Here is a 14,388-nt window from a genome sequence, read left to right on the forward strand (position 1 = left end):
ATATATGTCTTATTTAACTATTTTTGTTAATACAGTACACAGCATTTTTACCTTTATTCATAAAGTGATATCAACATATTCTAAGATTAAAAATAATGGAAAAAGATCAATGTACTTCCAAGAATTAATTTATAAAAAAGTTTGCAATATTTTTATGCTGTTTATTTCGTACATTATGTGTAATTGATATAATAATATTAATAATGGGTAGATGAAGCCTACCATATCATGCAAAATATTCTTTGTATAATAACTTAGGTCCGTAAAAAGCCCGATTTTTTAAAGACAAGTTTTTTCATGTCCCATTTTTTCAAAACAGTGTCATTTACCGACCTATATTATTATACAGAGAATATTTTGAAAAATATTGTATCTTGGTTTAAAAATTCTGGTAAAATGAATTCGCGTTTCTGCACATTTTCAGAAATTAAATATCTGCTGTTCTTGTCTCGCCTAAGTAATACACTATAAGATAAGCAAGTATCGTCGCAATTTATCTATTGTTCACTAGAGACTACATAAGTCCTCAAAAATAATATTCGAAGTATTTGGTCACAAAAGAATATCCTTAAAATTAAATATGACAAAAAGCTAAATACTTCATATTTTCTTTACTATAATTTAAGTAATACGGTAAAGAGTAAGGGGTAATATGGTAAAAGAAATACGTGTTGCCAGCTGTTAAGTCCAAGGTGACCTCGATTTTGCCATGAAAACAAACTGTTTCCGAATTGGTTCTTTACTGAAGTTTGTGATGTAGAGTACACCCCGTAATTCTTGTTCTAAACCTTTTTTTATTCGACAACTACAAGTGGGTGATAAATTGTGCGTCGCATTGGAGGTAACACGCGGTGTATCGTAAATCAATTCTTGTATTCTATCAAATAAACTAATCTTTTATTTTTATTTTACTGCTAAAATATGCCAAAATCATTTTATGCAATCGTGCAGGGTACATTTGTTTGTCAAAATCTTTCATCCCCAAGAAATTTCATTTGGTTATGCTAATAAAGTGCAAATTCATCTATACGACTAGTGATCTGTAGTTACACAACAATGTAACCTTGACCAAGTAATTCAATTCATAAGCGCCTACAATTTACAATTGAAAGGATTCAAATGCTTTGACTAATTCTCGAGAAAAAATTATGAAATTTAGAATTGCTATCTCATATCTCCTCTATTAGTGGATACGGAGGTTGAAACTACGCATACCTGTTATACATACATATACAGGGTGTCTCACAATTAGTGTAAGTTCCTGAAATGGGGGGTAGCTGACGTAATTGTGAATAAGATTTTCCTTTGCAAAAATGGGGTTTGAAGCTTCGTTTTTTAATTATTAAGAGAAAACATGAACCAATCAGAGCTTTAATTGGTCCGTGTTTTTTCTTAATAATTCAAAAACGAAGCTTCAAACTGAATTTTTGCAAAGGGAAATCTTATTCAGAATTACGTCAGCTACCCCCCATTTCAGGAACTTACACTAATTGTGAGACACCCTATAAATAAAAATCACTGTTAGTATGCACAAACACTGAAATTGATGCCTACTACACTGTCCTTATCATACTGTACTCTTTAATATTAAGCCAATCGCAAATAAAGTTCTAATGTTATCTAAATATTTAATATAATTATTGGAAAATTGCGTTCAAAGTGGAATCAACAAAACGTACAATTATTTTGTCATTTACAAACTCCTATGTATTTATCAAAATTTCTACGTTATAAATTCCGAGAGAATATTATACAAATCTAAAAGCCGAAAAAATAACGCTTATTGAAATATATAATGTAAAATTATAAGTTAGAATGTGTTTAGAGATAATACATTGAGAGGTAAAATCTGGTATTATGCTAGTGATAACAAATATTTCAATTATGATACGTGTTAATATTATAATGATTCGAGGCCTAGACCGGTTCGAAGTGCAACTTACATGAATGTTTTCTAGGTGAAATAACTAGACACCGGATATTTATGGAAATACGTACTGTTATAGGAAACCGGTAAAACATGTGACCTGATCAGAAATTTTTCCCTGATTAGAAGATTCTAAAAATATCTGCTTTGTTTCCCATTTTTCGCATAATACATACACTTTACATATTTGTGTTTAATAACATAGTACGTAACAACGTTTGCATATATTATTCCATGTTAATATGTATGCATGTCGTGCTTATATGAAATGGAATATTTTAGCAACTCATCAAAATAGTTTCATCTATTAATATTTTCAAACGGAAAATAGGAAAGTTTACTCAATTAGAATGGTAAAATAGTGGACCCTTGAAATAGTTGAATATAAAAATATTCTATTAATTGCCAGAAATAATGATATAAATAATAATATAAAAACACCCTAGTAATCATTTAGAATTAATGACATAAATAATAATATAAAAATAGTCTACTAATTGTCTACAAATAGTGAAACAATAGAATAATGAAACTGTAAAATTGTGAAGTTGTGCAAATAAAAATCTGAGATTATAAAATTCGTAGATTGTAATATTGTAAAATGATAAAATTATAAAATTGTGGTATTATGAATTTATAGAATTATAAAATTATGGACGTACGAAATTGCAAAATTATGAAATTATGAAATTCTAGAACTGTAACTATAAAAATTGTATTATAAATTGAACTAAAATTAAACTATAAAATTTTGGAATTGTGAAATAAAATGAAAAAACTATATTGTACTTCTAAAAACGTAAAACGATATACTGATAAAAAGGTAAAACGACAAAATAGTGAACACAATAGAAATAATAAAATTGGAAAAGCAGTGGAATAATAAAACCGTGCTGGAATAATAAAATGATACAAATGATAGAAATAATAAAGTTATAAAGTGATAAAATGGTATAAAAATAAAATGTTAGAATACTAAAATAATGGTGTAGTAAAAAATTAAAATAGTTAAGCAGTTGACTAGTGGAATAGGGGAAAAAATCTTCGTATAAATGGCTGCAATTTATACTAATAGACGTCTTCCGTTCTGTGCCTCTGATTAAGTTTTCTGTTTTTTCTATTTCCCTTCAGCAGTTTGTAAGCACCTTAAGAACAGTTCTCATCAAATACAAATTGCGACCATATTTTAAAAATGACAAGATATACGGACTTTTATCAGGAAGCGACGTTGAAATTTCAGTATCAACTTTAATACTGATGCAATTGTCGACAAGTTTGAAAATTAAATAAAATACCTCGTTGTCAATTATTTTTGATATAGTCTATTTACATTTTGGTTATGCAATATCCGTGCCCAATTGATTTCCTCAGTCGAGAATCTCAATTATGTCATAATCAGCAATCTCGTTGATTACCTTCGATTTTCAGCGTCGGTAACTTAACGTTAATTGTGCATATTCATGGTCGCACTAAAAACGGCGTTCTGAAAATGCTGTCATACATGATTTTCGCAGAAAAAGCTGCATTATGTGAACAATTTACAAGGTGTACAGTGTATGATACATGTTTTGAACTTGACGAAAGAATTATACTCCTTTCCATTTCAATTAATTGAAAATTATAAATGATCTTATAATTACGTAACAGAATTTAAATACATAGTATATTCAAAAAGTGATTTATTTCATTAATATTGACTTCTCATACATTCCGTGATGGGCTGCGATTTATGTAATAACAATAGATTTGTTCACGCTGGAGATTTTACAAAATTGAAATTATAAATATCTGGTGATCAGTAATTATATCGAATGTTAGTCCTCAATTTATTTTAGATATGTGGTAATCAATAACATCCGCGTTGGGGATTAAAAACCCTTCTTATCCCTTTTAAGAATCGTTAGATAGAATTATTCGTGTTTATAACCATACCTCATAGTGAATAACCATGTCAAATATCAATCGTCTATCTATTCAGGAAATAGGTGAATTAGTGATCAGGCAATTAGTGAATTACTTTTTGCTCTTATGTATAGAGTCTTCCTAGTAACTGGGATGAGCTACATCTCTCAAACGATTGAGACTAAAACAAAAATTATAAGGAATTAAATTGGATCGTTACAAGGACTTTGGATTTCACGATTGAAAAAAATGTAAATGTACTATTATTTTTAGACGAAACTTATATTATTTTGTATGTATACATCCATTTTAACACAAAAAGAGTAATGTAGCAGGAAACAATGAATAATTTATTAGATATGTAAATTTAAATGTATGTAGCTCACACGAGAAATTAAAGTGTTTCACGAATTGTTGTTTCCCTTAGCATTATACCTAATACTTCATTATACACACTGGATTTGTGAGTCTCTATTTTATTACATAACATTCGTAAATTATGATTTGAATGTGACCGAATAATAGAAAATACATAAGAATGTTGGTACTTGTTTTGTCGTGACGTGATAGAATATTCTTATCTTAATGTACACCTATCTCAAATTTAATTGGAATGTCATATTTGGTTTAGTTAACATCACGTTTTAAGTTTGATGCGAAAAGAAGAATGAACGACGTTCGAATTTTTCTCACATTGTTTCATAAACTCGATTAATACGCAATTAGGAAGGTCACAGGAAGCCTTGTTCATGCAACCGAGTGATATTGCGAAAAGAACAATGTTGTACATAACCTATATCTTTATTCTATACGTTTTATGCAACGACTGTCCGGTTGCAAAAATGTGACATCAATTTTAATACGTTTCTATGCTTACGAATTCATAAAGCAATTAACTCTTGGAAAATGAGCGATCCGGGTTGCAGTCACTTTAACCTATAATTGAAACTTTGATCTGTCATTTTATGCGGGTTTGAAGGCTGTGTTGCATACAAAATTTAATACACAAGATAAGCAAGGACAACTTTGCTATCATTTCCAAATTTGCTATTCGTAAGAAATATTTTATTACATGTTAGAAGATTTTCAGCGATAGGTAACTGTGCCATAAATCAATAATGAGTGCGAGAATTTAAACATCTCAAATATCTTTAGTCTATACTTTTTACGTGTCTACGTTTCTACGTTTCTACGTTTCTACGTTTCTACGTTTTTACGTTTCTACGTTTTTACGTTTCTACGTGTCAGCAGCAAATATAACATCGATCCATTCTATCACTACGTTTTCACGTTTCTTCAGATACGTTTACATGTCTACACTTACATATTTCCACATTAAAATATCTCTACTCTTCTATTAAATAGTATAGCTAGGTACGAGATAAATGCAATCTACTAAGATAACGGTTAAACATAAAAAAAGCAAATATAAATTCAAGTTTTAATTGACATTAAAAAAAATATGTTTGCATTTTAATTACTTTAAATTAATTGAAAGAGGATATACTCATTGAAAACACATTATATTATACAAGATAATGTTTTTAATGTTTCTATTCACAATATATTTCTATATTTTCTCACTTTCTGTTATTGCCAATAATAATTTATTTGATTGCGAGGCATAGCAGCGTTTCAAATTTGTAAAAATAGATTTCAGTTAAAATCTTCTCAAATTATTAGTGTCGTCAATAAAAAGAAAAAAACTTCCTGTCAAGTAATTAATACCATATAATCATCTAATTAATTAGTAAAAATCAATCAAGGTCTATTATTGTATTAACATAGGTTTCAATTAGTATCTGCCAGCATTGTTAGATATCATTTCAATAATTTTTAAATACAAACTAATTTTGACTAAAAGAACAAGATTACGGAATAAGCTTGCATTCAAATAGAAATATGTTTGAATTTTATTCAAATAATCTTCAAACACAAATTTCAAATAATTACTCCAAGGTAACAAATATTTTTTAAATAGAATATGCTTTTATTTCAAAAGCTGCAAATAATATTTAATTAAAATAAAAATTTAGTTTCAATTTAAAAGTATTTGTTACTTCCAAAAGTATTCGTTAATTTTATGTTCAAAATGTTTGAATATAACTAAAAAAAAATATTTCGTCAGTCTCTAATATTTTCAATATATTTTTAATTTATATTTGAAGATTACTTCAATAAAATTCAAATTTGCTCTCATTAACTAAATACATTGTTTTTTATTATTAGAAAAGAATTACTATAAAATGTTGATAGATTTAGAAACATAACATTCCTTGTTATTTTTAATTAAACCTTGTAAGTTGTATATTCCCCAGCTTCTACAATCATCCATGTTTTATAATGATGTATAAAAATATGTCCAAGAAGTTAGTTCCAGACTGATTGTTGCTTGTAGACGAGCGCTAATGAGCGAGCTGCTTGATTATGTACGAAGTAACGGTCAATAGATGATCGTTTCAATTGGAATTAACTTCTATTTACGTAATAGCGATTCTTTGGAACCGTACGCTTTTAATACTTTTCCCGGGTTGTCGTAATAACGCTCCGCTCGTGCCGCAATCTGCACTCTCGTTAATATTTCCTTGAAGTTAGTTCGTATCTGACTATAAAATGTCGAGTCTAGCTTCATTAAATGGAAAAACCGTGCTTTGTAATTGCTGTTAGCTCTTTATACATTGCGGACTCGTTTCACACTAGATTGCACATATCAAGCGCGCATTTTAATTTATTTTCGCAACAATAAATTGTAATACGTACAGGGTGTTCCTTTTTGAAGTTTCATACGCAATTAGCTCGTTTCACTCAGACATGGTTCTTATCTCCTTCATTCGAGAGAACGATCTGAAACATTAATGCACTAATTTACTTTCATTCTAAACAAACAAACATTCCAGTCGTACATATTTTAATAAGCGGAAGTTTCTGGGAAACTGTTATTAAGTTCATAAATATTACATCTGAAAATCTTGTCGAGAACAGAATGTTATTTTCTGACATTCAACGATCAGGAAATATGTTGTTCGTCCAGAAAACTTACAAGTTCATCAACAAAAAAATTACTGTGGGAATTAAAATAGCAATACAATAAATATTCGATATGTGCATCATTCTCGAAACCGAACTGGTGCAGATATCGTACAGTTCCTACACTTCGAGCGAAGGAGACTGAACGTAAACAAACAGTGACCTACCAGAAGGACACTCCTAATGCAAAAATAAAACTTTTTTATTTTTTATTTTTTTTTTGTGAAATTTTTTCCATCATATTTGTAACATTTTTCTCATTAAAATGAGACCAAACACGACGTACTTCGAGTCATATTTACTTGTAATTTCAAATGTTACGCGTACATCGATGACTACTCTAATAAGATATTGTAAGTACATATAACTCAAATTACGACGTGTTTGGTCCCATTTTAATCAGGAAAATGTCGCGAATATGATGCAGAAAGTTATATAAAGAAATGGATGAAAAATAAAAAAATTAGCAATGCTCAAGTATTGCAAACAATCGAACAGACTTTTGATCTTTGCCGACTGCTACGATCGTAGCGTCTCTTTCTTTTTGTCTCGCTATCCTCTTCGACGTGAGAAACTTTTATCGTCAATTAAACCAGTAAATATAGTCCAAATTATGTCGTGTTTGGTCTTCTTTTAATCAGAAAAATGTCAAGAATCTATTGGTAAAAGTTGGGTCTCGGGAAAATCAAAAATAAAAAAGTTTTATATTTGTATATGTATTGCTTCACGGATATACCCGACCCCGGATCATGTTACATTTCTCGGCGATCGAGCTTCTCGGCATCTGAAGGGGTCATCCTCCCAGTGGTGGGGATAACTTTGGTGCACATATCGTACAGATCATTTGTGCACATATCGAATATTTACTGTACATATTTAAATATCAACCAATAATTTTACATAATTTTTTAACTCGCAAACAACACACAGAGAACTTCTTCATTTTCATTATAAAATTCACTTCGTGTAAAAACTCAGTGTACTCTGAAATAGTTATCAATAGCTTTTTCTCGAAATCGTAATCTGCTGATATAACATTGACATACGCATATACATATATAACATTAAACACTCATGTGTATACTTTCCACATCTTACACAATTAAGATGATGATTTAACATCAAAAAGGTAAACATTCATCTACTACACCACATTAAACATTTAACGACCGCTGATGTTGACGTTTAACTAATCAATGAATATGTGGACTCTATTTAGATCAATAATTGAAAGGACGTCGATTTGTATTGTCACTGCTTCCGAAAATTGTGTCATTAGGAAATAGTATGTAAGAAAAAAGAAAATGTCATATAACACATTCGATGGAGACCATTTATAAAGCCGCTGTCTGGCAACATAATGCTTAATGCAAAGAAATTCTATAAGGGTGAAAGCAACGTCGTTTTAATAGTTTGAGCACAGAAAATTGTGGCGCGTCGTAATAATCATCTAGCGACCAGGTACCGATATGAAGATTAATAGCTACTGTACCGAGTGTTATAATTTCTGAGTCTTATGAGAGACGCTTATACTGTTGTCGATGTAAATTTCCTTGCTGCGCTGGAGTTCACAATTTTTAATCACCTTGTCACATGAATGCCGGTTCTGGTTTGCTGCGTTATAATCTTACAACTTCCCTGTAATTACGACTATATTTTCCCAAAACCAGAATTATATCGCATTCAGAGGTCAAGTGTACCGACGAACCATCTCAGAATTTACTTTTAGAGTCTCAATGACGAAACTGAGAAAATTCGAGCGATCCTTGTTTATCCTGCGCTCCTTTGCTATTTGTTATATGCAACTTGCTTTGCTGTTTGCTACGACTCGTGAAAGAGACAAGAACAGTGGACATTTTCACATTAAAAAATGACAAATTTTTACATGTTAATAAGTAAAAATGTACTACAGAATTCGAGATTGCAATTTCGCTTCTAAAACTTTATATGGAATAGGAATGACAATCTATTCTGTATAAAGTTTCAAAAGCGAAATTGCAAAATTGGGTTTTGTACAATTATCTATTATTGTATAACGAATATTTTAAAAGAGAAAGCTTGGAAAATATTACTTTTTGTCTCAAATTCTGGGCAGTAAAGTAACACAAAATAAACAAGAATTATTCAAAGATTCTGTTTCGGCGGAAAAGACCGCCAAAGTAAATCCTCAATTGCCGATATTATATTTAATCTACTGAAACTATGAACACATGATATTAGTCACGATGGTAGTGACAGTTCCGTCAACATACAGTCGCTCACACAAATACTGGATAATCGATATAATTTCTTTAAGCTATATTTTGAGTAAGCATGATGATATTGTATATATATGCTAAAATACATCGAATTGCAGAGTATATGTTATTCTATATATCGCCATCATTCTATATGTATACTTCGTTTTTGTTGAAAACAGAACATGTGACAACATGTGCCGACAGTAATTTTCAGTGGTAAGCGCCATTTTGTCTACTAAATTGATATTAAAATAGTTTTTAAAATGATATTAAAATATCGGTAAAGATTGGCATATTTTAAATGTTCTTCAAATTTGAACGTTTTTAAATGTATTTGAATGTTTATAATGTAATTGTAATTTACATTATTTGATCCAGCCGAATTTAAAGAATTATTTCATGTCAGAAGAACTGGTATTGCAAATACAGGGAATATCTTCAAGGTTGAAGCATACAATTTTTATTTCAATTCGAATTTCTCAAAAATCATGTGCATTATAAAAACCAAATAGTCTTCGAATTCGTATTCAGTCTTATTGGCAAAAATCTATAAAGAAGTTAACATTAACAAAATCAGTTAACATTAACAAATTTTAATCAGTTACAAAATCAGTTAACATTAACAAATTTTCAAATAGTGTTGTTGGTGTGAATTATGTTTCGTACACGTCCTTAAAATTGTTAATTTTGTCTTAAATATTTAATAGAATTTAACTTCCTTGTTACTTTAAAGCAAAATATAACGTATATAGATCAACATAATACATGCAACGAAGTTATCACATTCATGCAGTTCAGTTTTCAGCTCAAATTAAGAAGCTAAATGCTGTTATACAACTTTTTTTGTGACTGTGAATAATGTTTTTAGAACTGAAAATTATCGTGGTAATGCAGTGACAAAATTTATTGTTCATAGCAGGTGTAAAAGAATAAAAATTTGGTAGAAGATAGAAGTAGAACTAGTATTTTAATACTTAAACCTAGTAATGAAGTACTGTAGCGATATAAATATTAATTATTATTAATATATTAAAAAGATTTTGTTTTGAGTAACGGAACAACAAAATATTTCCAAAATATACATTTTTAGACAACGTAAAAAATAATTAAGGATATAACAAAATATATTTTAATTTTGTTCATATCAAAATTGTGTAAATTTTATTCATCTGTAATTATTCAAAATACTTTTATATTTCCCTTCATTTGTAACAATTCTTATATTTTCTTTATAAGCTCCGATCCTTTTCTTTTATTATTTATGTACTATTTATTATTCACCAATCTACGAATATACGAGAAAATAAATGTACATGAATTAATTTTTTTATATATTAGTTTTTTATATATCATATAATTTACTCATTTCTATAAACAAATATTAAAATAAAAGTTAGTTGCAAACCAGTTAAATATACAATATTAGCATCAAAGTAAGAATATTATTCTGAAATTGATTTCATTTATATGAAGAAATAAAACAGGAAAAAATATTGGCTCAAAATAGAAGCAGAGCGACTTGCTTTTATAAAGTTTATAATTCTTTGTGAAACACATACAAAATGCCTGAGAACGAGCAACCCATATTACGTTGCTGTATGGCGAACCATCCTATATATGGTGCACCTGTTCTACATATATTTGGTTTGGTATTTTACAGGAATATCCACACTAAAAAATACTACAACATTGATTAAAAAAACAACTAAAAAAAATTGTATATCATATGTTTCGAACAATTCTAAAATTTCACTAATAGCAAGAATATACATCTTATGCAATTAAGAAGCTAAAAATAGAATTAAACTATAAAAATGGTTTATTTAATTTAGCATATAGCTCTACTTATAATATCGCATGAACATTTCAAATATTAGTTCCTTGCTAATAAATAAGGCAGAAGTTATATAAACGTGTCAATTGATTTTAATTTTTTCGTATGAAATTGTTTTCAAAATACATTTAAAATTTTCATGTTATGCACGGATTGTAAATTAAAGACGTTTAATAAGTGACAACATTTATCGTTTCTATGCTATTTCTTGTTGAAGCTGGGCAAATAATTTGTTCAAACAGTTAAACCATTTGAATCATTCCAAGAAGCTGTACTTTACAAGCAGTTCTTAGCTTTCTGGTTATATTTGTTTCTGATATTGAAGTTGAGCAGAGCTCGATTAGCTTTTTCTGAATATCCGGACAGTTTTACTCGTCAAATAAGGTTTTACTTAGGCGAGCATAATTTATACATATGAAGTTTCTCAATTCAGAAAACATATTATTGCTTATTTATTCAGAAGAAGTGGAATTTACATAATAACACGATCATTGAAAAACTAATGACCATTGATGATATAAGGTCATTAAAAATGTCAGAATTATGGACATGTATGTATATCTTTGTTTCTTTAAACACTTAAAAATCAATAAATTACAAAACGAAAAGTCTTTCCAATAGTGCACTTCCTTTTCTCTAAATTCCAGTTTGAGAACATTCTTAAATGAAAATCTCATGATTATTTTTGAATCGCAATGTTCAAAAACTTTCTCTAAAACATTTCAAAAAAATTTATTCCATATTACTGGATCAGAAAATGTAATAATAGTTTTACATCTTTTATATTTATCTGATGCATTTACAATTTAAGGGTAATTAGTTCCTAATACATTTTATTTCAGAGGAATGTAAAAATATTTATTTATTTGACTATTGAAATGTAGCATATCCTCTTTTTAAATTTCTTGAATTTTGTTTTATTAGACAAGTTCTTATATAACTGCACTTGTATTTGGGGGTAGATTGTATTTTGTCTGCGATAAATTATTTTCTGTATATATTGATGGTAAATGTTACAGTTTTTACATGAACGAGATACCACATGTTTAAGACATTTACCCCTTAAATAAAATTTTATGAAAAAGTGCAAATACAATCTGCAAACTGTACAATGTTAATACTAATACAATTCTGATACTATTACTAATATAATCTAGTATATAATATTAATACCAATATAAGATACTATACAGTAATGATACAATCCAACAAAAAAATGCAAATACAAATTCATTATAACACGGCTTCCTTAAAAATATACCTTTTTTGCGTATTTTCTTCGCATTTAAATGTATTATATGTGTTTATGAAGGAATCTAAAAGTAATTTTCCAATTAAAGCAACACTTCTACATTAAACTTTTATGTTAAATAATATTAAAAATTATTAAATGTAAAAATTTGACAATCCAAAATATGGAAATTTGAAAACATGAAGATCAAAAATTTGCTGTTACTATAATCATTTCTATTTTTATTCATTTTGAAATACATTTAAAATTTCTATGCTATGCACGGATTGTACATTAAAAACGTTTAATAAGTGACAACATTTATCGTTTCTATGCTATATGTTAATATGTGGATAAATAGAGTTATCGATAACATTTTGATATTATCAGTAGGCATCGATAACGGTCGCAGCAAGCACACGTTTAGCATATACGAAGGGTTTCTCAATATCAATTTTTGCCCCGGGCTCCACACATTCTAGCGACAACGCTGACATGACCCACGTTCACAGAGTTTCAAGGTACTCAAAATACGTTTATGTAATAAGGGTTAGGGTAACGTCGCCGAATATGGCAGCGTTTCTCAATCTTCACGAATCCACGGACCAACAAATTTTCTTTTTATAAAATCATCGCAATAAATCTACTCGTAAATACCTCTCATTCTTTTTGCCTCTAAAACAGATGCTTAATGACCACTTATTTTTAGATTGAAACTAAAGTAGAAACATAAATGAATAAAGGAGGATACGTAAACTAGCATGTACAATAATTCTTCATCTCAATTGAAGTTTATAAAAGTCAATACGGTCAATTTTAATTTAATAGAAAGTTAGTAGGAAATTAATTTAAAAAAAATTAATACAAAGTTAATATATTACAATTTTATTAAAAGATTCTTAGAACAATTTTTGTAATTAAAAATGAGAAAGCTGAAATCCGACTTTCGTTTTAATGGGTTCCGTGAATCCAGTGTAAAAATTGATATATTCAATTAACATAAATATTAATAATGAATTGTGATATCAGAAAGTTATCCTTATATCTATTCAGAATAATTAACAAGCGTAAAATTACATTTGAATCAGTTGTCAATGACTGAGATAATCAAATCATGTAACGTATTGTCGTTCATTTAAACTTCATTAAATTAGTTTGTACTGATTTTCATTAACATATTCCATTCTGATGACCAATATTATTCGCCTCATAATACATCCATTAGGAAATATTTACCCGTAAAAAATATCTAAAACATTTAAATAATGAATTTCAAAAGAATCTCTTGTGGCCTGAATAGTTGATGCTGCGACCCAGCAATTGAAGAACGCGCGAATATGATATTCATTTCTTAAAGAAAGATGTAATTCGATAAAGTACACTTATTTAAATTCGACACATCTTTTAATAGTCACGTATGTGTTTGTTTACAACCCATTAAAGAGTACAATAAATGAAATTCGGTTTCTTCATAATAAAATAAAATAGGAAAGAAAAAAGCAAAAACTGTGTTTTAGGTGAGATTTATTCGTTTGTTTATTCGTTAAATACATTTTTATGTATTTTTTCAAAAATTAGGTACATCATCTTAGTTTGTGTGGGATCGCTAATAACACTTCATAAACTTTAGCTTTGCATGACATTAGCTTAAAATAGGTATATGTGTAAAATTAGCTTAACCGTTAAGTGCTCAATATATTATTCATCGACCTACGAAGATTATAATTCTCAAGCAACTGATTTCATGTAGTTAAACTATAGAAAGATAAAGAAACAGTTAGTTTTAGAATTAATGCATTCTTTATCAAGAATCGACTAATAATAGTAATTTCTAAAGATCCTGTATTTAGATGTAATAACATTATTGCTATCGAGTAGCTTCAGGGTTGAATCTTCAGTATTTAATGATGTGCAACTAGTTAAACCACGCTCCATACACTATAAAACAGTCTCTCTGTAAATAATTACATGTTTAGTATTTATAATGTACTTGTATCTTAATGGAATCATTGCAAACACTTTCTGCAATGCGTTTCATCAAGATAAACTGAGGTTTAATATTAGATAATTTCATCTTGCTTGTGGCAGGTTCTCTTAAATTATTTTTACAAACGTTTAAGTATCTATTTTTATCTCAAATTTCCTAAAGGTTTACAATTTCACCTACACAAATACATGATATGCATATTTCATTGCTGTATTCAAGCGTTGAAAGTTACAGTTTCAT

The 14,388-nt window shown here is 28.7% G+C and overlaps 1 protein-coding gene across 3 annotated transcripts in view; it reads right to left on the reverse strand.

The window, feature by feature from the left end:
* Nucleotides 1-14,388, reverse strand: part of LOC100880574 (uncharacterized) — a 473,391-nt gene that overhangs the window by 351,203 nt on the left and 107,800 nt on the right. For 2 of the 3 annotated variants that reach the window (XR_013040077.1, XM_076537877.1), the window contains exon 3: nt 6,590-6,673. The exons of the other annotated variant lie outside the window; for it this stretch is intronic. The gene's annotated coding sequence lies outside the window, so the exon portion shown is untranslated. The remainder of the gene's footprint in view (nt 1-6,589; nt 6,674-14,388) is intronic. 3 annotated transcript variants of the gene reach the window in all.

This window comes from Megachile rotundata, chromosome 1, assembly GCF_050947335.1.
Source record: "Megachile rotundata isolate GNS110a chromosome 1, iyMegRotu1, whole genome shotgun sequence".
Taxonomy (NCBI): Eukaryota; Metazoa; Arthropoda; class Insecta; order Hymenoptera; family Megachilidae; genus Megachile; species Megachile rotundata.